This window comes from Olea europaea, unplaced genomic scaffold, assembly GCF_002742605.1.
Source record: "Olea europaea var. sylvestris unplaced genomic scaffold, O_europaea_v1 scaffold1440, whole genome shotgun sequence".
NCBI lineage: Eukaryota > Viridiplantae > Streptophyta > Magnoliopsida > Lamiales > Oleaceae > Olea > Olea europaea.
The window spans coordinates 158,404-183,771 of NW_019231941.1; positions in this window are offsets into that span (position 1 = coordinate 158,404).

Genomic DNA, 25,368 nt, shown 5'->3' on the forward strand with positions numbered 1-25,368 from the left:
AATCTAACTCAGAATTGACAAACATTAATACTTTACTTACACCACTAGCAACACCACAGTATTCAATTGCTGAGGATAGATATCGTACATAGATTAGACTGCCCCAAAAGTACGGAGAAGTAGACTAAGCCCCCGTTTGCCCCCATTAAATTATATTACATTACATTTCATTTTTCTCTATCCTATTTTTAACCACACAACCTTTCATAAAATAATATTACACGTAAATCGAAAACTTTTCCTTCTTTTTCAACCACTCATTTTTCAAAAAAATACTATTTCACCCATTTTTATTTTCCGAAAATGAGGGCCAAACGGGGGCTAAGCAGCATATGTTTTGTATGTGGCTGAGAAAATTGATTCCACCAAGCAACCTGCTACATACACAAAGGCGAATACAAATTGTACTAGTGATTCTAGTAGATGGGTGATTGCTATGCAGGAGGAGGTAGAGTCATTGAATACAAATTGTACTTGGGACTTGGTGAAACTACTTAAGAATAAAAGGGTTGTTCGTTTCGAATAGGTGTTCGAAAGGAAAGAAGAGACATCAAAGATTGAAAATACAAGGTACTAGGCTAGATTAGTAGAAAAGGGTTTTAGTCAAATTCCAAGTGTCATTCACAGATATGTTCTCATCAGTTGTAAAGCATAGTTTAATTCGATCTTTACTTGGGATAATGGTAAAGAATGATTTGGAACTTGAACAGACAAATGTCAAGACAGTATTTTTACATAGAGAGCTTGAAGAGAACATTTACATGCAACAACCAAAGGGTTTCATAGTTTCTGGGAAAAATACTATATGCTTATTAAAGAAGTCCTTGTATGGACTAAAGCAGTCATCGAAACAGTGGTACAAAGATTCAATTCATTCATGACTATTCATAGTTTCAATAGAAGTAATTATAATAGTTGTATATACTTTAGAAATGAAGATGGTGGATCGATCACGTATTTACTCTTACATGTTAATGATATGCTCATTGCAACTAAGAATACTAATTATCAAACGTTCCATGAGAGGACTAAGCACATTGAAGTAAGGTATCATTTGAGCGTGAAGTGATTGCGCTTGATGATATTGTAGTGAACAAGGTTGATACTAAGAATAATCTTGCTGATATGATAACAAAACCACTTCCCATTACTAAGTTTGAGCATTCCTGAACTTACTTGTCATTTGTCATTGATTTAGTCCATTATGAAAGAGGATGAGTGGTGTTTACTTTGGAGATATATCTTTTGGAATTCCTTGTATTGGAATTTAGTTCAAGGTGGAAAATTGTTGTAATGTAATCCAAATTCTAGTGGGTATTGGAGTCTTAATTGAAGTGATCTTGAAAATATCAAAATTATGGACCGAGAAGAAAAGTCATCACATTTTCGCTAGCCTAACACTAGTTGGTCGCTTGAGTGGCACCAACATATTTTGATCAAAGACTTTTTACCCACCTAGCGCTCGAGTGGCAGGGCTATCTTTCGCCTGTGAGTGACAGGGTTATAGTGGATTTCTACTCCTCTCAGCATGATTTTTTCTCATCTTGGGTTTCTACATAAATTTTGATATTCTTTATTTTGTTCTGGTTCATTTCATTATTCTCATAATCTTTTGGTCAAATTTGCAACAAATCTTGAATGATATTCGTGTCTTCTTCTCTTTATCTTCTAACGTTCGGGTAAACGAATTAAATTTGATCATGATTGTGTGTCTATGAATTCAAGTTGCTTTTTCCATTGAATGCCAAAAAAATTCACTTTTTCTAGTCTCAAGAGTAGGGTAAAATTTGTGTCCAACCATCTTTCCAATTGGAAATCTAACTAGAACAGGAGAGAAAATTTGATTTTGCCTTGAATAACCATGCGATCACATGGTTCACTTACTTGCAGTCACATAGTTCAAACCCAAAATAATGTTGAATGCTCATACCTTGTAGCTGCAAGGTTTTAATTGCTTCTTCCTTTTCAATTTAGTTAGTTCTAAATGTCATCTTTGGTTCATCTCAAGTTCTTTATTAATCGCATCACGAGTCCTTCATCTTTCAAGTTTTTATAATTTATTCTTCAAACTTTTGAAAAGTCTTACCCTATTTGGTGTAGATTAAAATTAGATTTTAAGTAGAATTCGATAGAAGTTGATGAAATATATTATTAAAAAGTTGTGTATCCTATGAAATATATAATTAAAATCAATTGTTGATTTTGACTTAGGATTAAAATCAGATTTAATCAATAATAAACATGGACTAAATTTCATCCCGAAACTCACAATTGTCTTCTAATAGCCCTCTCTCTTAATACTTCTTATCACTCTTGTGTAATCCGTTTAATTTTTAATTACTTCAAACCAACTCCAAATTAGCTCTTGCATCCGAGCCCTAATTTTACCTACTATTAACAAAATTAAAATAAATTAGGTAGAAATTTGTTCAACTCTTAACAATTTGTCAAATCTAATGGCCTGGACATAAATGTATAAAATTACACTTATCACCGATCATGAATAGACAAAGCCCAAATATTGTTTTAAAAAAATGAATATGGAAACTAAGAAGGCAATCATTAATTATATTGTGGAAGATACACAAAACAATTTTTTTTTTTTTTTTTTTTTTTTTATATAACTTCAAATTTTACAACGGATATAAGAAAATTTGATCTTGAAATCTAGGGTAGTCAACAGAGGAAAAGAAACCAAAAAATAAAAAAATAATAAAAAATTATGTTACATTCTAGGCCCATATCCAAGTTAAAGTCAATAATTACTTTTAACTATATATTTTATGAGATTCACAATTTTTCTGCCATACATTTCATCGATTTTTATTAAAATTCGATTTTAATCCTCACCAAATAAGAATTAAGCTATATAGTAATTCTTATTCCACATACATAGTAATTGCATTCATAAGAGGAATTCCCTTTTAGCCCCCGTTTGGCCCCAATTTTGTGGTAGTGAAAATTAGTGGAATAGTATTTTTTTTTTGAAAAATGAGTGGTTGAAAAAGAAAGAAAAATTTTCGATTTACGTGTAATATTATTTTATAAAAGATTTTGTGGTTGAAAATAAGAAAGAGAAAAATGAAATGTAATGGAATAAAAATTAATGGGGGCCAAACAGGGACTTAGTATACTATAATTCTTGACATATTGATTCTTAATGTGTATATTGTAGTAAATTATATACATATACATTATAATGGTAACATGTGAATTTTTTTTTACACACATATACATTATAATTAAAGGTTGTTGTTGCTTTTCTCGATATCAAATTATAGATATCATTCTACCACAATCATTCTGTCATTGCAATAATTGCAAATGTTATAAATTCTATTTTTTAATTTGTCCGTATATTTTCTAATGTTGAATTCTCTTTTTCCAATTGTCTGCAGCCGCATTTTGTATCAATTTGTGCAATCATTATGTTTGAATTCACGTGCTACAATCATTACGTTTGAAATTGTCTGGAATTCATGCGAATCAAATAATAATAGAGGAATTCACGAGCATTTTTGAATCCCCTCCCCCCCCCCGCCCCCCCAATTTTGCCTTTAAATTCTACATTTAATCCCACCTTCACTTTGTATATGAATATTTTTTTCCTAATATATGTTTGCTAATTAATTTTTATAAATAAATTTATAATCTATATGATAATTAGTCCTTGTATGAGCCCCATTTTGATAGAAAAATATATTTTTGGATAGTGATTTTTGGAGAATGTGTCATTAAAATTTAATTTTATTTTGATATACAAATAATATTATTATATAGGAGAATGTATGGTTAAAAATGAGTTTTGAAAAAAATGATTTTTTTTAAAAAGGGAGTAAAACGATTCCTTAATATTTTAGCTTGATTAAATAACTTTAATTTTTTTTTTTTAAATTGATCCTGAGAAAGCACAACTCTATAAAAAATACATGTATAATGATGAGCTGATATTTTTAATAATAGTTAGCTATTGCTTCTAAGAGTACCACATCATAATTAATAGTTCAAAAGAAAATAACTTACTCTTGAAGAGCATGAATTATTATTTTTCAATATTACAGAAAAATATTGACAAATTGCTATAGGAGAAGCAATAGTAATATATAATGTGCTCTGGAAATAGTTTCTCTAAGAATATTATATGCTCCAAAAAAGCATGATATCACAAATTGAATATTTCAGAAGAATATTGACATATTGCTCAAAAGAAACATACTAATATATTAAATTAATACACTATAAGATAATCTATTGTTGCTTTGGAACGAAATAAAATTATAATATTTAAATATTTCACAAGAATATTACTTAATGCTTGTTTATTAGGGATTTCGATAATTGATTTTTTGGCAGTTAGAGATAAAGTGAGTCCTATTCGTGAGAGAAGAATTCAAAAATGAGGATTTAAATAGTGAAATAACGATCAAAAAATTGATTTTAATTTATTTTAAAATCTATATCAAACAAGCTCTAATTTATACAATTCAATATTTTATAGGAATATTTTGTTGATTTGGAAGGAATGAAATTCTACATTTGTTAATACTATTGAATAATATTATGTGGATATTGTTAAAGAATAAAAAAATTATAGATTTCGGTGTGAATATTGTATTATTACTCTTGGAAGAGTATAAATTTAGAATCAATTTAGATACTTTAAAAAGCTAATTATTGATTAAAAAGGAGCGAAACTCTACTAACAATTATGTAATTATTGCTTTTATGGGTAAAAATCACCAAAGAATATTTAATCCACTTTTTCAAAAATCATCTTCAAAAATCAACCAAAAGGGGGGGGGGGGGGGGTTTATCTCTTCTCTTGCATTTAATCCACGTTTTCTCTAAATTTGTAATGAATGCTATGAACCTTCTTCCTTCGTACCAAATATATAAAATGGGCTAATTATTTTGTGTTGAGATTTATGGTCATAGCTTGACCTAGATTTAATTGATTTTCAATGTTTGATTTTTGATGTTAAATTACTAACATTCACATGTTTTTACTATTGTTGTTATTGCATTTTTATTTATATGGTCAATAGATGATTGTGCTTAGTATTTGTATATCGTTCAAGAGAAAGATTGTATATTTCAGATCAAATAGCAGAAACTTTAGGTTTAATTTTGCTTGAGAGAGATAATTAGCTAAACTTGAAAAACTGGATGTAACATCGTAAATGAGTAATTTGTTATTGGTTTGTACAGAAATTAATTAGGTTACAGTTAAGCGAACCCATAAATTTCAACCACGTTTTCCTCCAAATTTCTCAAGTAAACATACTTTATTATTTTGTAGATTTTTATTTTATTTTTCCTTATTTTCAAATCATAATTTTAAGTGTGTGTGTTGTTTTTTTGATTGTTAGGATTAAATTAGTTAAAGTTATCTAATCAAAAGTTAACATTCCTCAATGGATTGACTCGGACTCAAAAGTCCATTTTGTTATTTGAATGCGATTCATGCACTTGAGGTTTGCACTTTCTTAGAAAATAGGAATGTATATTCCTCATAATAAATTTGTAGTTTCAAATGTGTGTTACGGTAATTTTTGGGCCCACATAAAATCCTATCAATATATATATATTGGATTTTTTCGTTGAAAAGATGAGAATAGAATATTTTTTTTAATTATTTTTAGTACATAACATACATCAACTATATAATTATTAAACTTGTCACAACTCCCTAAAGGAGAAGACAAAAATGATAGCTATTTTATTTCTATAATATTAGGTTTTGTAGATATGATTGAGGGCTCCAAAAGAGTTAATTTTATGTTATATGTGGGGATAAATTTTGCTATCGCTAGTAATTTGTTTTATTTTAAATTGAATAATAATAATAATAATAATAATAATATGCATTGTTTGATATGTCAAGTTAGACCATTATTGGATCAATAATGAAATGATATATAGGGCTCCTCACCCTTGATACATATATTAGATGATTGTTGATTTTAGCAACTTGAAAGTTTGCGGGATACTGTTCAAATTTTAAATTATGAGTATAATTTTCTAATTAGTGAATCGGGATGATGTGTCTTGTTAATAGTAGTGAGCCTAAATTTCAATATTCTAATAAGTGCTAGTTGGGATATTGATAAATGGTTTAAAACGATTATTTGTTAAACGCCTCCGATCAATTTCTTAATCATTTTTACTGAGAGAACAAAGTACTTTCCATTTTTGTTCGAGCAATATCACCATGCCAATATCAAGTTCTCCCTATTATAATCAGCATATGGTCAAAGCCTAATTTTTCCATCTAAATATATTAGCAATACAATATATGTACAATGAATCCAAAACAATGCACTACGATGTAAAGTAAAAAAAAGCCAAGAATAAAAACATAGTTTGAACTATTATATAATATCTTAAGTCCTAAGGGATCATATTTGATGAAATGATTTGCTGATAGACATAACAAAATATAAAACTCCAAATAATTAAAATGTTGAAAATTGAAATGTCTCAAAAAGTTGTCCCTATTTGGTCCCTATTATTTTTCAATATAATTTTTCCTTTTCTTATTTCAACTACACAATCTTCTATAAAATAATATTACATATAAATTGAAAACTTTCTTATTTTTCAATCACACATTGTCCAAAACAATATTATTCCAAAATTTATAATGCCAAATAATGGACGCTAAATGGGGGCTATGTCATTATAAGAAAGATAGAGAATCGAAAATAAAAAGTTGTCAACAATATTTTTGTGCATAATGTACCACTTTATATCATGACTAACTAGGGTATCGAAATAAATTTATTGAAGTATACCTATCTAATAAAATGAAAGCAATTCTAGCAAATTGAATTTACTAAAGGAACTTAAAATTTCTGGATATCAGTCTGAACATGTAAATGTATATACTTGTGTGAAATGAAAATAGAAAAACTAAGGTCGTAATATCTCATATATGACTCAGCATAATGAATTTTGTAAAGACTTGTATAAATAGATAAATTATCTTGTAGTGGAAACAATTACAAGTATTTATCATCTTAGCCTGACAATGCATGAAGTTTTGATATGCATGTAATAAATGTGATTATAACCAACTTATCTTGTATGATTTTAATACTATTCTTGAAGGATTTTATGCTGAAACATATAATTCAAATGATATTATCATGAGGAGGAGTAGATACTCATACTCTTCTTCCCTTATTGTCCCATTGAACTTTTCTGGCACAGTTTTTAATAGACAACTTTTTCAGTGTTCTCAAAAAATAAAAAATAATGTACTCTTTTTTCTTCATTAGAATATTCCTCATAAGATTTTTCCTAATAAGGTTTTAACGAAACATATTCTTCGTCTAATGAATGTATGTAACATACCATTTATTTACACTCAAAATAATACTCTAATATGTATTTGTATATATATTTTTAATGAAGATAATGTTCCCCATAAAATGTTGTGGAACATTCCCTATTTAATAAAGCATGTTCAATAATTTGTGAAGTTTTTGTCATTTGGTAGTTGAACATCGATAAACACAATTAATGCTAGAAGAATGTACAGCAATTTGTAAAATATGGTGGTTGAACTGTCGATTCATTATGTCGAATTTGACAGATGAAGTGTCAACCTCGACGTTTATTGTCGCATTCACCTCTTTGATATTGTTTGTTATAATTTATTCGTAGATACCAATTGTATGCTAATAAGCCTTGATATTATGATTGTATCAAAGGCTTATCATTGCTATATCATATTTTTAGGTATGAGTAATAATCACAGGAAAGATTTCGTGCACGTAGATGACGAGTGGAAGTGGCGCGAGAACAAAATCACTTCACTCTTAATTTCAAGTAATATTACCGTAATAGCATTTGTGATACAATTGATGAAGAAGCTTCGTATTCATGATCTACGCAATAAAATTAAATTGAAGTTTAAAGTGCCAAATATGAAACGTTCGGCTGAAATCATGAAGATAAAGACATGAATTGGTTCATTTTAGTTCATAAGAAAACTTCCCTTTGTGTTATTCTTCACAAAACTGAGCTTCCAATTGGTTTGCACACAGTGAGGGAAATCAGTTTGAAAGATCCTCCACTTGTTGTTGTCTAGGAAGGTTATGAAAATTTACAAGAATATGAGGTCGAACAAATGCAAAATGTCATAACTGATAATGCACTTGAAACACTAATTTGTGATATTTGGTCAACCCTAATACACAAAAATATGGATAAACCATCATTAGATTTGGAGACTAAAAATTCAGTTAACGATGACAAGCATATGTCACTGTCATCCACTACTTCGAATGGATATGAATATGTTAGAGATGTGGATACATCTGACATAGCCCAAGGTTAATTATTATTGAACAAGAATGAGTTGTAAATGAAAATTAGCATACTTGCATTGCAATAAAAGTTCCACTTTTAGTTTAGAAGATGAAGCTTCAAAATGTTAACTGTTGCTTGTGCAGATTATAATTATAAGTGGATGTTACGTGCTACTGCATTGAAGCAACCATGATCTTCAAGATTCGTAAGTTTATCGATTTGCAAACATGTTTTGTAGATTTCAGAGGTAGTGCACATCGACATACCATGAGTTTGATAGTTGCCAAACACATTGGAAAGATTAGATAATCCAAATGTACGCTCTAATCCCACTCTTATTATACGTGATATGGAAAGGGAGCTCAATGTCAAAATTAGTAAATGCTGTCAATGTGGACGAACTGGGCACGACCGGCCACTTGCTGAGGCCTTGTATGAACATCAATCACATGATCATCAATGAGAGAGAATGAGGCTTAAATTTCTATTTCATACATGATATTGATGACTTTGGTTGTTTATGTTGTATAATGTTCTCATTGCAATTGAATCTTAAGATCGGTTAGAAACAAAATTTTACAACATGTTGAAATCGTAAAATATCATTCACTAACAACTCCTAAACTATTGACCCCAACAGCTACATGCTGGAATTCTCTATAGTTAGAGTTGGTGAATTTACATTGTTTGACGGTACCATGTAAACTGTATTATATTTTTAGCATTGCTAATGTATTTAATTACGAGGAGTTAAATGGAGTGGGGGCTTGCACCATGAAAAATAGCATTGCACCATGTATTATATTAATGTTTTGATTACATTACATATAATATGCTATTTTTCTGTTTAAGATTTAACTTTTAATTACGAGGAGTTAAATGGAGTGGGGGCTTGCCTTTGATGAGATTCATGGTGCAAAAGCTAGCAAGGACAAGGACCCATGTGATTAGTTGTTCAAGCTATGGTGGATAAAACACCCATTAAACAAGTAAAAGGACAAGTCTCATATTGGGCATGGAAGAAGGAACAAGATGGATCAACGTGGTTCAAAATATTTTTTGCGATTGTCTTGGTTCTTTGATTTAATAATTTACTAGGTCGAGCTTTTCAAATATTAATTCTTGACTTTCTTAGGTTTGATCTATTCTTTTGTGGGTTTCATAGCTACAGTAAAGGTTATATCCTTTATTTCTTTCATTGTTTTTTTTGAGTTTTCATCTTTGTTCTTCGTGGTCTTCATATTTTGAGTCATTTAGTCCAATTAAGTCACCAAAAATTCAAAAAAGTTGTTTGTGCGCTGAATTATTGCCAAAATCAATTCCTTTTCATTTTTTTGGACTCTTTGTTGAATTCCCTCGCATTAGTAAAGAAAAAAAAAGTGAAACCCAAAAATTGCAGAAAAATATAATAATAATAAAAAAATAAACTCCAAAGTCAAAAGTATCCAGTTCGAATTCAAGAAACACCTTCTTGAGTTTATTATTAGCGTTCCACTCCAAGTGCCTCACTCAAGTCTTTGTTTGATCTCCACAAGGATTGCATTTTGATTGAGATTTAGTAGTTCTTTGTAACGCTTGCAAGGACTATTGAGTGGAAATAGAAGACAAGTGGGAAAAATCCAGATTGAGTGATACACGAATGTACACACATGAGGCAAATATTATTCTAGATTTAGTACAATGATGATTTTACTTCAAGTGGAAGAATAGTCAAGTCACCATGATGAAAGAGATAATACGGCGATTTGAAAGGTTGTTTGGGGATATGGGAGATAGGATGGATAGGTAAGAGGCGTGGATGGAGAAGCAAGACACATTGCTTGCTAATTTACATAGGGAACGACCTAGAGAAGTTCCTAAAGTAAGGAGGCAAGGTAGATGGGATCATAGAGCAGATATTGGTGGTGAAAATGATACGAGTAGTGGAATTGATGACTATGCATTAGTGGAGGTTGAAATGGGAAGGATGACGAGTAGAGGAGATAGGATAGGCATGGTAGGAGGGATAGAAATTATGTTGGAGATGGAGTTGATAGAGAAATATGGCAATATTAAAATGACAATTCATTTGTACAAAGGAAGGAGCAATCCGGAGGCATATTTGGAGGGGAGAAGAAGATAGAGCTTATATTTGATTGTCATAATTACTTAGAGGAAAAAAGGTGAAACTTGCTGTCTTTGAGTTTACTGATTATATACTATCATTCGGTAAGATCAAATAGCAATATCTAGGAGAAATCATGAGAGGCCTATTGAAACATAGGGAGATTTGAAGGCTATTATGAGGAAGAGGTTCGTTCCTAATCACTATTATAGAGATCTTTATAAAAAATTACAAAGCCTTAAATCAACGATTTAGGAGTGTGGAGGATTATCATGAGATGGAGATTCCTATGATTGGGGTGAATGTTAAGGATGATCGAGAGGCCATCGTGGCCCGATTTTTATGTGGTTAGAATAGGAAGATAGCTAATGTGGTTGAACTACGACATTATGTAGAGTCGGATGACATGCTGTATGTAGCTAGGAAGGTGAAGAGACAGTTGAAGATGAAGGGATAGCTAGATATCCATCAAGTTCTAATTTTTCTTGAAAATCGAAGTGAGATAACAATAGAGGTGATGGGGATTGTTTCAAAGAGTACAACTGAGGTACCAAATAGAAGAGAGGAAGCTGCTAGCAAGGCTACACCTAAGGGGGATCCTCAACCTCCTAGGAATCGGGATGTCAAATACTTTAGGTGTTTAGGATTAGGACACATTGTGTTTCAATGTCCAAATAAAAGGGCGATGATCTTGCGAGACAGTGGAGAAGTGGTGTGTGATAGTGAAGGTGATTATGATGACATGCCAGAATTGGAGGATGCTAGTGATGGTGAGAAAATGGATTACGTTATTGGGTAGCTATTCTATTGGTTATAGGCGAGCTCTTAGTGCTCAAATCAAAGTGAATAACTTGGAGCAATAAAGGAGAACATATTTTATGTGAGATGCCATGTCAACAACAAAGTATGTAGCATGAGTATTGATGGGGATACTTGTGCTAATGTTGCTAGTACTACACTTGTTGAGAAATTAAGTTAACCGTGATAAACCATCCTAGGCCTTACAAATTGCAATGGTTGAATGAATGTTGAGAGGGTACGATGAATAGGCGAGTGTTGGTGAATTGTGAGTATAAGATCACAGGTGCATACCCCAGGTTAAAAAGGCTAGGAATATATGCCTTTCTAGTGCCAACAACAGGAGCCTAGATATATAGTCTAGCCATGACAAGAAAAAATATCCATAGAAAAACTCTATGAGTTTTGGAACCATCTATTTTCATTAGATGGAGCCAACTCTCTACATAAATCTACTCGTGCACAAATAGTAGAAACAGTATCATGAATAATAGTAGACTCATGTTTAGGAGCCTCAATATGGGTCCTAGCATTACGCTTACGCCAAATAGCATAAATCGAAGCCGTAAACATCAAACGAATAATAGTAGAGTGCAATGACCTCTCACGAAATAAAAACTCTATGAGTTTTGGAACCATCTATTTTCATTAGATGGAGCCAACTCTCTACATAAATCTACTCGTGCACAAATAGTAGAAACAGTATCATGAATAATAGTAGACTCATGTTTAGGAGCCTCAATATGGGTCCTAGCATTACGCTTACGCCAAATAGCATAAATCGAAGCCGTAAACATCAAACGAATAATAGTAGAGTGCAATGACCTCTCACGAAATTGCTCCATCCAAGAAAGAGTATTTGGCCAACATCACTGAAACCAAGGCAAGTTGCACTTCACGTGCAAAGCTTCCCAAACATGCTCAGAAAATGGGCAAGCAAAGAAAAGATGGTCAAGCGAAAAAAACTTTTTCTGTTTATAGAGGCCACCTTGAATTGCTAGCCAAAGGATAGATGTATGACTGGGAATACATTTAGGGAACCATATAATGCGATACCAGGTCACCTTAGGGCAGCGAGGTCAAAGAGATTCCTAAGCACTACGAATAGAGAAGACTCCATGCACATCGTCCACCCATCACAAGACATCCTCTCTAGAACTATCTGGCCGAAGAGTATCAAGCGTGTCTCGCACGAAATCAGACAAAGCTAGGGAACGAGCTGAAGACCACTTCCAATTATCACCTTCAATAATGTCAGCCACCTTAGCTAATCTGCTCAATCTAGATTCAGGAAACCGATTTATGATCCTGTTAATTTATAAGGAATCATTCCTCGGCTTTGAAGAATCTAACACACCCCTCCCTAGTTTGGATACTTTTTTGTGGCAGGAATTCAAAGAGTCGTTTTTGGAGGACATACCTAGTGGGATACCACTCATTTGAGACATTGAACATCAAATTGATTTCGTACCTAGAGTTATCATTCCAAACAGGCTAGCTTATCGAAGTAATCCTGAGAAAACCAAGGAACTTCAAAGGCAAGTGGAGAAGTTGATGAGCAAAGAGTATGGAGGAAAAGAATAAGTCCATGTGCCGTGTCAGTGCTACTAGTACCAAAGAAAAATAGAACCTGAAGGATGTCTGTGGATTGCCTGGCCATCAACAATATAATAGTAAAGTATCATCATCCTATTCCTAGATTAGACGATAGGTTATACGAATTGCATGGCGCATGCATATTCAGTAAAATTGATCGTAAAGTGGTTATCATCAGATTAGGATGAGGGAAGGAAATGAATGGAAAATTGTTTTTAAAACTAAACGTGGATTGTATGAATGGTTAGTTATGCCATTTGGACTTATTAATGTAGCTAGAACATTTATCCTTTTGATGAATCATGTTTTGCATGCATTAATAGTAAATTCGTAGTAGTTTACTTTGACGACATTTTGGTATATGGTGAGAACTTAGATGAGCATATAGGACATTTAAGATGTGTACTTATAGTCCTAAGACAAGAACAACTTTACACTATCTTTATAAAGTGTATATTTTGTATAGAAAAAAGTTTCTTTTCTTGGGTATATGGTTAGGACAAAGAGGATAGAAGTAGATGAGGAGAAAATCAAAGCTATCAAGGAATGGCCAACACCTAAAAACATAACTGAGGTAAGGAGCTTTCACGAGTTGACTAGTTTCTATAGATGATTTGTTAAAGACTTTAGCACGATTGCCACACCACTCATGAAAATTGTAAAAAAAAAAAGTGTAGGTTTTTTGTGGCGCGTTGAACAAGAACATGTATTTAATGTTATTAAGGATATGTTGTGTAAGGCACCTATTTTAACATTTCCTAACTTTGGCAAAACGTTTGAGATTGAATTTGATGTCTCAGGGATAGGTATTGGAGCTATCCGTAATGCAAGATAGAAGGTCGATAGCTTATTTCGGTGAAAAGCTAAGTGGAGCAATTCTCAACTATCCTACATATGATAAGGAGTTGTATGCACTTGTTCGAGCTTTCGAAACATGGTAGCACGACCTATGGCCAAAGAAGTTCATGATTTACACTAACTTTGAATCCTTAAAGCACTTGTGAGGTCAAGTAAGCTAAACAAGAGGCATACAAGATAGATGGATTTTATTGAAACATTCTCATATGTCATTCGGTATAAGCAAAGTAAAGAAAATATAGTAGCAGATGCATTGTCGAGAAGGTATGTGCTTTTAACTTCCTTTAGTGCTAAACTACTTGAATTTGAATATGTTAAAAAACATGTATGCTTTTTTTTTTCTTTTTTTCGATATACACGAACTATGAAATAAAGGGGCTATAGATAGATTCTTTAGGAATGATGGGTATTTATTTTGGGAAAATAAATTATGTGGTCCTAAATGTTCAACGAGAGAGTTACTAGTGAGAAAAGCACATAGTGGGGTTTAATGGGACATTTTGGTGTTCAGGAGATCTTAGGGATGTTAGGTTAACATTTTTATTAGCTTAAGATGAAAATTGATGTTAATCGAGTTTGTAGTCAATGCATTACTTGTAAAAAGGCTAAGTCTAAGATTTTACCTCGAAGATTGTATACACTATTACCTATTCCTAGTGAACCTTGTGCTGACATATCTATGGATTTTGTATTAGGTTTAACTAGGACTAAGAAAGGACGAGATTCAATAGTTGTGATAGTAGATAGGTTTAGCAAGATGGCACATTTTATTCCGTGTCATAAAATTGAAGTGCGACTAACATTGCAGATTTATTCTTTAAGAAAGTAGTAAAGGCCTATTGAAACATAGGGAGATTTGAAGGCTATTATGAGGAAGAGGTTCGTTCCTAATCACTATTATAGAGATCTTTATAAAAAATTACAAAGCCTTAAATCAACGATTTAGGAGTGTGGAGGATTATCATGAGATGGAGATTCCTATGATTGGGGTGAATGTTAAGGATGATCGAGAGGCCATCGTGGCCCGATTTTTATGTGGTTAGAATAGGAAGATAGCTAATGTGGTTGAACTACGACATTATGTAGAGTCGGATGACATGCTGTATGTAGCTAGGAAGGTGAAGAGACAGTTGAAGATGAAGGGATAGCTAGATATCCATCAAGTTCTAATTTTTCTTGAAAATCGAAGTGAGATAACAATAGAGGTGATGGGGATTGTTTCAAAGAGTACAACTGAGGTACCAAATAGAAGAGAGGAAGCTGCTAGCAAGGCTACACCTAAGGGGGATCCTCAACCTCCTAGGAATCGGGATGTCAAATACTTTAGGTGTTTAGGATTAGGACACATTGTGTTTCAATGTCCAAATAAAAGGGCGATGATCTTGCGAGACAGTGGAGAAGTGGTGTGTGATAGTGAAGGTGATTATGATGACATGCCAGAATTGGAGGATGCTAGTGATGGTGAGAAAATGGATTACGTTATTGGGTAGCTATTCTATTGGTTATAGGCGAGCTCTTAGTGCTCAAATCAAAGTGAATAACTTGGAGCAATAAAGGAGAACATATTTTATGTGAGATGCCATGTCAACAACAAAGTATGTAGCATGAGTATTGATGGGGATACTTGTGCTAATGTTGCTAGTACTACACTTGTTGAGAAATTAAGTTAACCGTGATAAACCATCCTAGGCCTTACAAATTGCAATGGTTGAATGAATGTTGAGAGGGTACGATGAATAGGCGAGTGTTGGTGAATTGTGAGTATAAGATCACAGGTGCATACCCCAGGTTAAAAAGGCTAGGAATATATGCCTTTCTAGTGCCAACAACAGGAGCCTAGATATATAGTCTAGCCATGACAAGAAAAAATATCCATAGAAAAACTCTATGAGTTTTGGAACCATCTATTTTCATTAGATGGAGCCAACTCTCTACATAAATCTACTCGTGCACAAATAGTAGAAACAGTATCATGAATAATAGTAGACTCATGTTTAGGAGCCTCAATATGGGTCCTAGCATTACGCTTACGCCAAATAGCATAAATCGAAGCCGTAAACATCAAACGAATAATAGTAGAGTGCAATGACCTCTCACGAAACTGCTCCATCCAAGAAAGAGTATTTGGCCAACATCACTGAAACCAAGGCAAGTTGCACTTCACGTGCAAAGCTTCCCAAACATGCTCAGAAAATGGGCAAGCAAAGAAAAGATGGTCAAGCGAAAAAAACTTTTTCTGTTTATAGAGGCCACCTTGAATTGCTAGCCAAAGGATAGATGTATGACTGGGAATACATTTAGGGAACCATATAATGCGATACCAGGTCACCTTAGGGCAGCGAGGTCAAAGAGATTCCTAAGCACTACGAATAGAGAAGACTCCATGCACATCGTCCACCCATCACAAGACATCCTCTCTAGAACTATCTGGCCGAAGAGTATCAAGCGTGTCTCGCACGAAATCAGACAAAGCTAGGGAACGAGCTGAAGACCACTTCCAATTATCACCTTCAATAATGTCAGCCACCTTAGCTAATCTGCTCAATCTAGATTCAGGAAACCGATTTATGATCCTGTTAATTTATAAGGAATCATTCCTCGGCTTTGAAGAATCTAACACACCCCTCCCTAGTTTGGATACTTTTTTGTGGCAGGAATTCAAAGAGTCGTTTTTGGAGGACATACCTAGTGGGATACCACTCATTTGAGACATTGAACATCAAATTGATTTCGTACCTAGAGTTATCATTCCAAACAGGCTAGCTTATTGAAATAATTCCGAGGAGACCAAGGAACTTCAAAGGAAAGTGAGAGAATTGATGAGTAAAGGCAAGTGAAAGAAAGTATGAGTCCATGTGCCATACTAATGCTACATGTGTTGAAGAAAGATGGAACTTGGAGAATGTGTGTAGACTGTCCGGCAAATTGTCACATTATAAGGGTTAGATATTATGTTGGATGAATTACATGAATCATGCATGTTTAGTAAAATATATCGTAAAAGTGGATATTCATCAAATCCTAGATAGAGAGATGAATAGAAAACTGCCTTTAAGGCTAAGCCCCCGTTTGGTGCCCATTAAATTACATTAAATTATATTTTTTTCTCTCATATTTTAACCACACAATCTTTCATAAAATAATATTATATGTAAATCGAAAACTTTTCTTTCTTTTTCAACCATTCATTTTTCAAAAAAAACACTATCCTACCCATTTTCATTACCAAAAAATGGGGGCCAAATAGCCTATGTGAGTGGTTAGTCATGCCATTTTGACTTGCTAATGTACTTAGCACGTCTATGGGATTAATGAATCATGACTTGGTGCATTTATTGGTAAATTCATCGTAGTTTACTTCAATGATATCTGGATATTTAGTAAGGATTTAAATGAGAATATAGGACATTTAAAATTGTGGTAGATGAATTACATGAATCATGCATGTTTAGTAAAATAAGCCTTAAAAGTGGATATTCATCAAATTAGGATAAGAGAGGGAGATGAATAGAAAACTACTTTTAAGACTAAGGATAGCCTATGTAAGCAACCAGTCACGCCATTTTGACTTGCTAATGTACTTAGCATGTTTACGAGATTAATGAATCATTCTAATGTGCATTTATAGGTAAATTCGTAGTAGTTTACTTCAATGAAATCTTGATATATGTAAGGATTTAAATGAGCATATAGGACATTTAAAATGTGTGCCCATAAGGCAAGAATAACTTTATCGTAACTTTAAAGTGTACATTTTGGATGGAAAAAATTGCTTTCCATGGTTTTATTGTTAGCGCAAAGGGTATTGAAGTGGACAAGGAGAAAATTAAGGCTATAAAGCAGTGGCCAACATCTAAAATTATAATCGAGTTAAGAAATTTTCATGGTTTAGCTAGTTTTGATAGGCATTTTGTTAAAGCTTTTAGCACAATTGCCTCTCCACTCATGGAGATTGTAAAGAAATAGGCTTTCATTGGGGCGTTGAAAAGAACATGCTTCTAACACTATTATGGATGTATTGTGTACCGCGCTGGTTTTATCACTACCTAACTTTAACAATATGATGCGAACCTGCGTAGCAACAAACACTATGAAATCCACAGGATATTGATACCGATCCCAAGAAAGCCAAGAACAAGTTTTTGGACTCTACCCACAATATTCGAACCAAGCAACCCAACAAGAACGATGCTGCAAAGGACCTCTTGATTACTCAACACGATGAATTTCACTAGATTTTGTGGATCTGACCCAATAATTACAAATCAAACAACCAACACAGTCACATGGACATGCCAACCTTTTGGTTACAAATAATCATAACCCGATTTGTTGAATGCCACAAGATGGTTAATCTAGATAAGTTTAATTTTTGCCCATGGAGGAACAAAGTCTTAATGAAAATACAATGAAAGAAATAACCTATTTATACTAAAAACCTAAAATATAAAATATGGAAAAATATAATTAAATCTCATAAATGTGGTCCACTCCGGATCATATCAAACCCTCTCTCTTCGAAAGTATTCGTCCTCGAATTCTGATCCAAGTTGTAACCTTTATCTCCAATCAATGCAAGAACATGAAATGATCTGTCTCCTCTTGGATGTACTTTGGACCTCTTTTGAACTCGAACCCGCTGCCTTCGATTGTAAATCTAATCACCTTCACCTGGATCAAAGTGTGCTCACCTTGACTGCTTGATCTTGCAAGTTGGAACTGCTACAATAACAACTCCATTTGATGAATAACCATGCATATTCCTTGCTTTACTTGGCCCAAGCACTTGAAATAGTGTTATTTCCAATGTACCAGTGTTGTCCTTCAGTTCATCTTCCTCAATCAACTCTCTGCATATGTAGTTCCTCCAGTGCCTTTGAAACTCCGTCATCTCCTCGAGAATCACAAAGTCAATTTTCGATAGATAAGGGAAATCCAACCGATGTAGTACCAACTGATGTTCAATTTCTAGGACGGGTTATGTGATCATTTTCTGGGATTGAATCTTCAGTAACCTGCAAAATAGAATTAGCCAAATTAGGGAGAGAATTGTTAATTTTCACCACGGCCTCCTCAACTCTAGGCTTCCTTTCAATTAAACTCACTTCCAACTCTTCTTTCCCTTTCGAAGATTCTTCTTCATTTTCTTTCTGTAGATTCACTTCCCCTTTTGGATTTTCACTTTCAACTTCTTTTTTACTTTCTTGTGGTCTTTCTCCTTTGAATAATGCTTGTGGCACACCGGTGTGTCCAAAATGGACACCCGGCGCCTCGGTATTGGCTGAGGCGTCGGTGGGCCCCGGCGTGTCCATTTTGGACACCCCGTTGGATACTGCAATGTACCCATAGCATGATTGTTCTCCTTTTTCCTCACAACTAACCACCTCACAATTTTCTCCTTTACCCTTTTGTTCCCCCATTTGAGTTTTCTGAGAGTTAATTAAGTCACGAATCTCTAAGAGTTCACGCTTATAATCCAACCCAGTCCTCCTGCTAGATGCATTATCAACATGCTTCACAAATGATGTTTTCTCTTCCCTTGAATACCCATAGCATGATTGTTCTCCTTTTTCCTCACAACTAACCACCTCACAATTTTCTCCTTTACCCTTTTGTTCCCCCATTTGAGTTTTCTGAGAGTTAATTAAGTCACGAATCTCTAAGAGTTCACGCTTATAATCCAACCCAGTCCTCCTGCTAGATGCATTATCAACATGCTTCACAAATGATGTTTTCTCTTCCCTTGAATACCCAACTCCACTATATCTTCTAGGCTCCTCTCTAAATTCCAGATCAAACCGATCCCGCTTATAAAAATAATTAGGCGCATATCGCTTCCTCATTATAGTCCTCAATTCATCCCAAGTTTCAATACACCTCTCTCCGTTTCTCCGCCTAGATTTCGTCAACTGATCCCACCAAGTAATTGCATAATCCACAAACGTGTTCATAGCTAAATTTGATTTTCTCTCCCCGGAGTAATCATGGCAATCAAATACTAATTCTACCTATTCTTCCCATGCCAAGTATGCCTCGAGATTGTTCCTACCCTTAAATTGTGGAATTGTAATCCTTTCATGTCCCAATCTCCCATCAACACCGTTTCCAACCAAATTTCTACACCGACCTTCAATTCTCTCCATCATATCCCCTATATCCTCCAACAATCTCTCTAACCACCAAAACAACCTTCTAGACATTTTGAATTGAATTACAATTGGGTTGTGTGACTCAAGGACTCAAAAAGAATTTGAATTGGAACTTTCATAAATTCAAGAAAGTGGTTCTTGAATTGGAATTTGACCTGACAAAAATAGAATTTGATTCAAAGGAATAGTCCGCAATTATTTTTTTGACAAATTTTATTTTATTTAAAATATCCCGTGTACAGTGGACGGACGATGAACAGTACCATGAACCGTTTTATTTTTTATTATTTTTTTATTTTTAGACTCTTGATATAGAGAATTTAACTATGACACTGACACAACAAATGGAAGTTGATTTGGATGCAAATTGAATCCAAAAACAACTTTTGAATTTTTTTTTCTTTTTTGGGATTTTTCTGGATCGAAGACTCTAAACAACAAAAGACACGAAGAACACCAAAATAACGCTGGAAAACAAAAACAAAGACTCGACAAAATAAAAAGAAAAGGATTATAACCTTGATTTTGGTGTCTTAGCTCTGATACCAAATGATGTGAATCCGCGTAGCAACGAACACTCGAAACCCACAGGATATTGACATCGGATACCAAGAAAGTCAAGAACAAGGTTTTGGACTCCACCCACAATGTTGGAACCAAGAAACCCAACAAGAGCGATGCCGTGAAGGACCTCTTGATTACGCAACACGATGAATTTCACCCAATTTTGTGGATCTAACACAATAATTACAAACCAAACAACCAACACAGTCACATGGACATGCCGGCCTTTTGGATACAAATAATTATAAAATCATGACCCGATTTGTTGAACTCCACAAGATGGTTAATTTTGATAAGTACAATTTTTGCCCATGGAAGAACAAAGTTTTGAAGCAAAAGCTTCGAGAGAGAAAAGTCTCAATTTAATTCATCAAAGTCTTAATGAAAATACAATGAAAGAAATAACTTATTTGTACTAAAAACCTAAAATATAAAATATGGGAAAATATAATTAAATCTCCTAAAAATATAAAGTTACCAAAAAACTATGAATTCTAATGGAAATAAAATTTCTCGCAAAAGGAAAGATTTTCGTCCAAATTTATTTCTATGGGGCCCACTTCGGATCATATCACAATACTTTTGAGATTGAATGTGATGCCCTGGGAATAGGTATTAGAGTTGTTTTGATGTAGGAACAAAAGGCATTGAAGCTTACTTTAGTGAAAAGCTAAGTAGAGCAGCTCTCAACTATCCTATATATTACAAGGAGTTGTTTGTACTACCTATGCAAATGAGTTCGTGATTCATATCGATCATGTGTCCTTGAACCATTTAAAGGGTCAAGGTGAACTAAATAAGAGGCTTACAAGGTGGATGGGGTTTATCGAGACATTTTCGTATGTTATTCGTTACAAACAAGGTAAAGAAAATATGATACCGGGTGCACTGTCAAGGAGGTATGCACTTCTTGCTTTTTTAGGAGCCAAATTACTGGGATTTAAATATGTGAAGGGCATGTATGCTATTGAACTAGACATTTCTAATATATGTGAATCATTTGACAAATGTGCTATAGATAAATTCTTTCAGTATGATGGATATTTACTTCGGGAGAATAAGTTATGTATACCTATGTATTCAATGAGAGAATTGTCAGTAAGTGAAGCTCATGTTGGAGGTTTAATGTGTCACTTTGGAATTAACAAAACCTCATAGCTGTTAATTGAACACTTTGGCCTAAGATGAAAGTTGATGTTGATCGAGTTTATAGTAGATGCATCACTTGTATAAATATTTTACCTCAAGGTTTATATACGCCATTACCCGTTTCTAGTGAGCCTCGGGTAGATGTGCCTATGGCTTTTGTTAGGTATACCTATGACTAAGAAAGGAAGAGATTTCATTCCATGTCATAAAACTGATGATACCACTAATATAGCATATTTAGTCATTAAAGAAGTCGTGCATTTACCTGAATAGAGATATTAGGTTTCTTAATCATTTTGGAAGATTTTATGGAGTTAGTTGGGACTAAGCTATTATTCTCTACTACTTGTCACCCATAAATGGATGGACAAATTGAGGTTGTTAACAGGACCATGATACAACTATTGCGCACTATATGACATAAGAACTTGAAGAGTTGGGAAGATTGCTTGCCATTCATAGAATTTGCATATAATATGGTTTTAATCCACTAATATCTTTGGATTTAATTCCTTTATCTATTGTTGATAGAGGTAGTTTGATGGAAAGAAGAAAGCCGAGTTGGTAAGATCTCTCCATGAGAAGGTACAGAGCCAAATTGAGAAGAAAAATGAGCATTATACTTCTCAAGCAAATATCATTTTCAATCTTGTTATTAATTCAACTACAACAACCAATCTTTGTAGCGTTTAACCCTTTAGTCCTTGATTTTTGTTTCAAGCCATCATTTGGTAAAGGTTCTTTATTTGATTTTAGCTTTCTTGACGTCGTTGTCAGATATTGTTTTAGTTTCATGGTACATCCAACAACAAGGTCCACATCAAGCATTTAAATAGGTACTGGATCAGTTTGGCTTAATTTGATACGTTTTAACATAGTTTTTTTTTTTCACTTTTATGTGCGTAGTTAGTTCGTTTAATGCATTTTTGAACCTTTTTTCTCGTTCTGATATATTTCAACCACATTGGTACAATAGGGGTTTTTTGGGACGTTTTGCTTGTTGCTTTTTCTCAGGTATTTTGTGGTATTTTGATGTGAACTCTGTTGCATAGTGTACACTAAGACATGATTCGAGATGTTAGTTCAAAAAATCAAACTAATAACCTCGACACCTTGTTGAAACTAAATCAAGAACCAAGGTAGGAATGGTTGAACGCTACAAAGATTGGAAACGTTCGATAAGTTGTAAATAGTTCAATTAGGAAAAAGCTTGGCAGCAAAAATCTCACTTTAATTCAGTCACTCAAATATTGTGTTGATCTTTGGGCATGACCATTCCTTATGTTTAGGCGTCACCCAAACAATCCAAACTCGTAAAACATAAGATAAACATGATAAAATGGTGTGTGACGAAAATTGGATAAAAATTATAAAATAAAAAACCATGTAGCAACTAGATAAAATTGAAGTACTGCAAAAATAATGGCTCAATTACCAACTAACTCAAAACAAGAAAATGCTAGAACTAGCCCCAAAACAACTGAATTTGACCCTTAAAGTTTGACAATGCCATTTGACGTTTTGTGTAGATTCGTAAAATGCATCTTGATTGTACTCAAGGATTCAACAATTGAGCTAAAACCTTTTCATACATCCTTCTTGTTTCACACACGGAGGTTGGTCCTTTTTCTTCCATGCTCAACTTGAAACTAGGCGTCCTTGATCTCTTGACAAGACCAATGTAACTTGGACAAGTCCTTGCATGCTTCTTCGATCTTCTTTGCTCTTGACCAAGTTATCGGCTCTTCCGAAACACGAAACGGATCGTTGCTAGCTTGCTCTTCAGGATTCTCATCATTCTCTCCATTTTAAAAAGATTTGACCTCAAAATCTTTTGGACAATATATCAGCATTAGATTGGCTTTTTCTTGATAATAAGCTCACCACCTCTTCTTGTGTTTCTCTCTATTCTTTCTTTGTCAAATTCTCTAAGAAACCATCTAAGGTTTCCTCATTCATTGTACAATGAAAGTACATTGCTTGAGAGATTATTATAAATTGAAATTCTCATTTTCAATCATATTCTTAATTCAACTATGACAACCAATCTTTGCGGCTTTCAACCCTTCAGGCCTTGATTTTTGTTTCAAGTAATCAGTTGATCGTGGTTCTTCATTTGATTTTAACTTCCTCGGGATTTGTGTTAATTTTGTTTGAGTTTCATGGTCCATCGTAAGACGGGGTCCATATGAAGCATTTAAATTGGTTCTAGAGTAGTTTGCCCTGATTTGATAAATTTTGACGTAGTTTTTTTTTTTTTCACTTACACGTGCATAGATTCATTCTTTTTGTGCATTTTGAACTTTTTTTTTTCGTTCTGATATATTTCTAGCATATTAGTGTAATTAGGTCTTTTTGGGACATTGTCTTGAGTTAGCCAGTTCCTTAAGGATAGAATACACTCTGCTAAGGATAGGATCGTCGACTTGCGTGTGTTAAGCATAAAACAAGTCTTCCTTCTCATGGCCTGGCCATCCATCCCTTTTCTTCCTATTTAGGAACTTCACTCCTAGAACGAAGTCCCAGATATTTTCATATCCTGAAGGAAGTTAAGCAATCGAGACTAGGAGGAACCTAAAAAGTAAATAGTCGTAATAGCAATAGGAGTTGCAGGGGAAGTAGAGGAAGCATCCAATTTGACATTAGAAGTGGCTTTGGCACGGAGAGGAACGAAGTAGCTCGACTGTAAAGGACAGGAAGATAATAAGCTCTTTCCGGGATAAGGGTGGTTAGCAAGAAGGTTTTTGAATAAAGAAAGGAAAGGAAGAATACGCTCCTATTGAATTAGCTCTTGGGAATAGAAGGGGAATGAAGGAAATTTACCTTATCTTCTAAAATAGAAGAGGCTAATCGAGATCCTAATCCTAACTCGAAGGAAGAGGGGATTACGGAAAAGGATTGGGCAAATAAATAGGTTATTAGAGAGCTGGTGGAAGGCTCAAGGCAGAAAGAATTGACATATAATAAGAAGGATCTCATGTCATAGTTCTTGTTCAAGAAGGGACATCCCTTGAATAAGCTGTTGGGAGCATAGTAGAGGAATTGAGAGACCTTACTACAAAAAAATCGTTCTCAAAGCTATTCCTTAGTGAGTCTTAATCCTACGCAAAACGGTCTAACAATAAGTAAAGCGATTTACTAATAACATAAAAGGAAGGGGAACTAATTCCAAGCTTACTTATGATGAAATTAGAGGTGACATGACCTAGAAAGTTGTAGAATACCAAAGATAGACAATCAGTAGACTGCTAGGTGGGAATGGTTGGCTAGACCATTTGAATCGCTGTGGGGATTCCCTTCCTCCTTTCAAATGGGAGGGCCAGCATTCTTTTCTCATTCGTTAGCAAGACCGAACCGTCACGTGCTTTAAATCGACCAAGATTTTGCTTCCGACCTTCATGACCTCACGGCTACTTTGTTTCGCAGTGCTAGCCTCATTGTCCTAGTTTTATGGAAGAAATCCATCTTCCTGATGTGACAGGGGCTGAGGCTACCCCATTGCTTTCTTTGCTTTCGGGCGATGCCTAAACCTCCTTAAGCCATGCCCTTACCACCAACAGCAGTTATACCGACAGTGGCAAGAGCTTCTTCTTTGTTCACAGCTTCTTCAACTTGACGGGGAAAACTAGACAGAAAGGAAAAATCACTTTCGAAATGTCATAAAAGACAGGGGCTTTCTTGCTTCAGCATGTGAGGGAAATGCTCCGGGTACCGAAGTTAGCGGACAGAGAGGGCGGCGGGCAGGTAAGGTTCTAGGTCCAAATAAGATTCTCGGGCAAGGGTCAACTAAAGGCATCTAGTTCCAGACCAGAGCTAATCTAATCTAAGACCTTC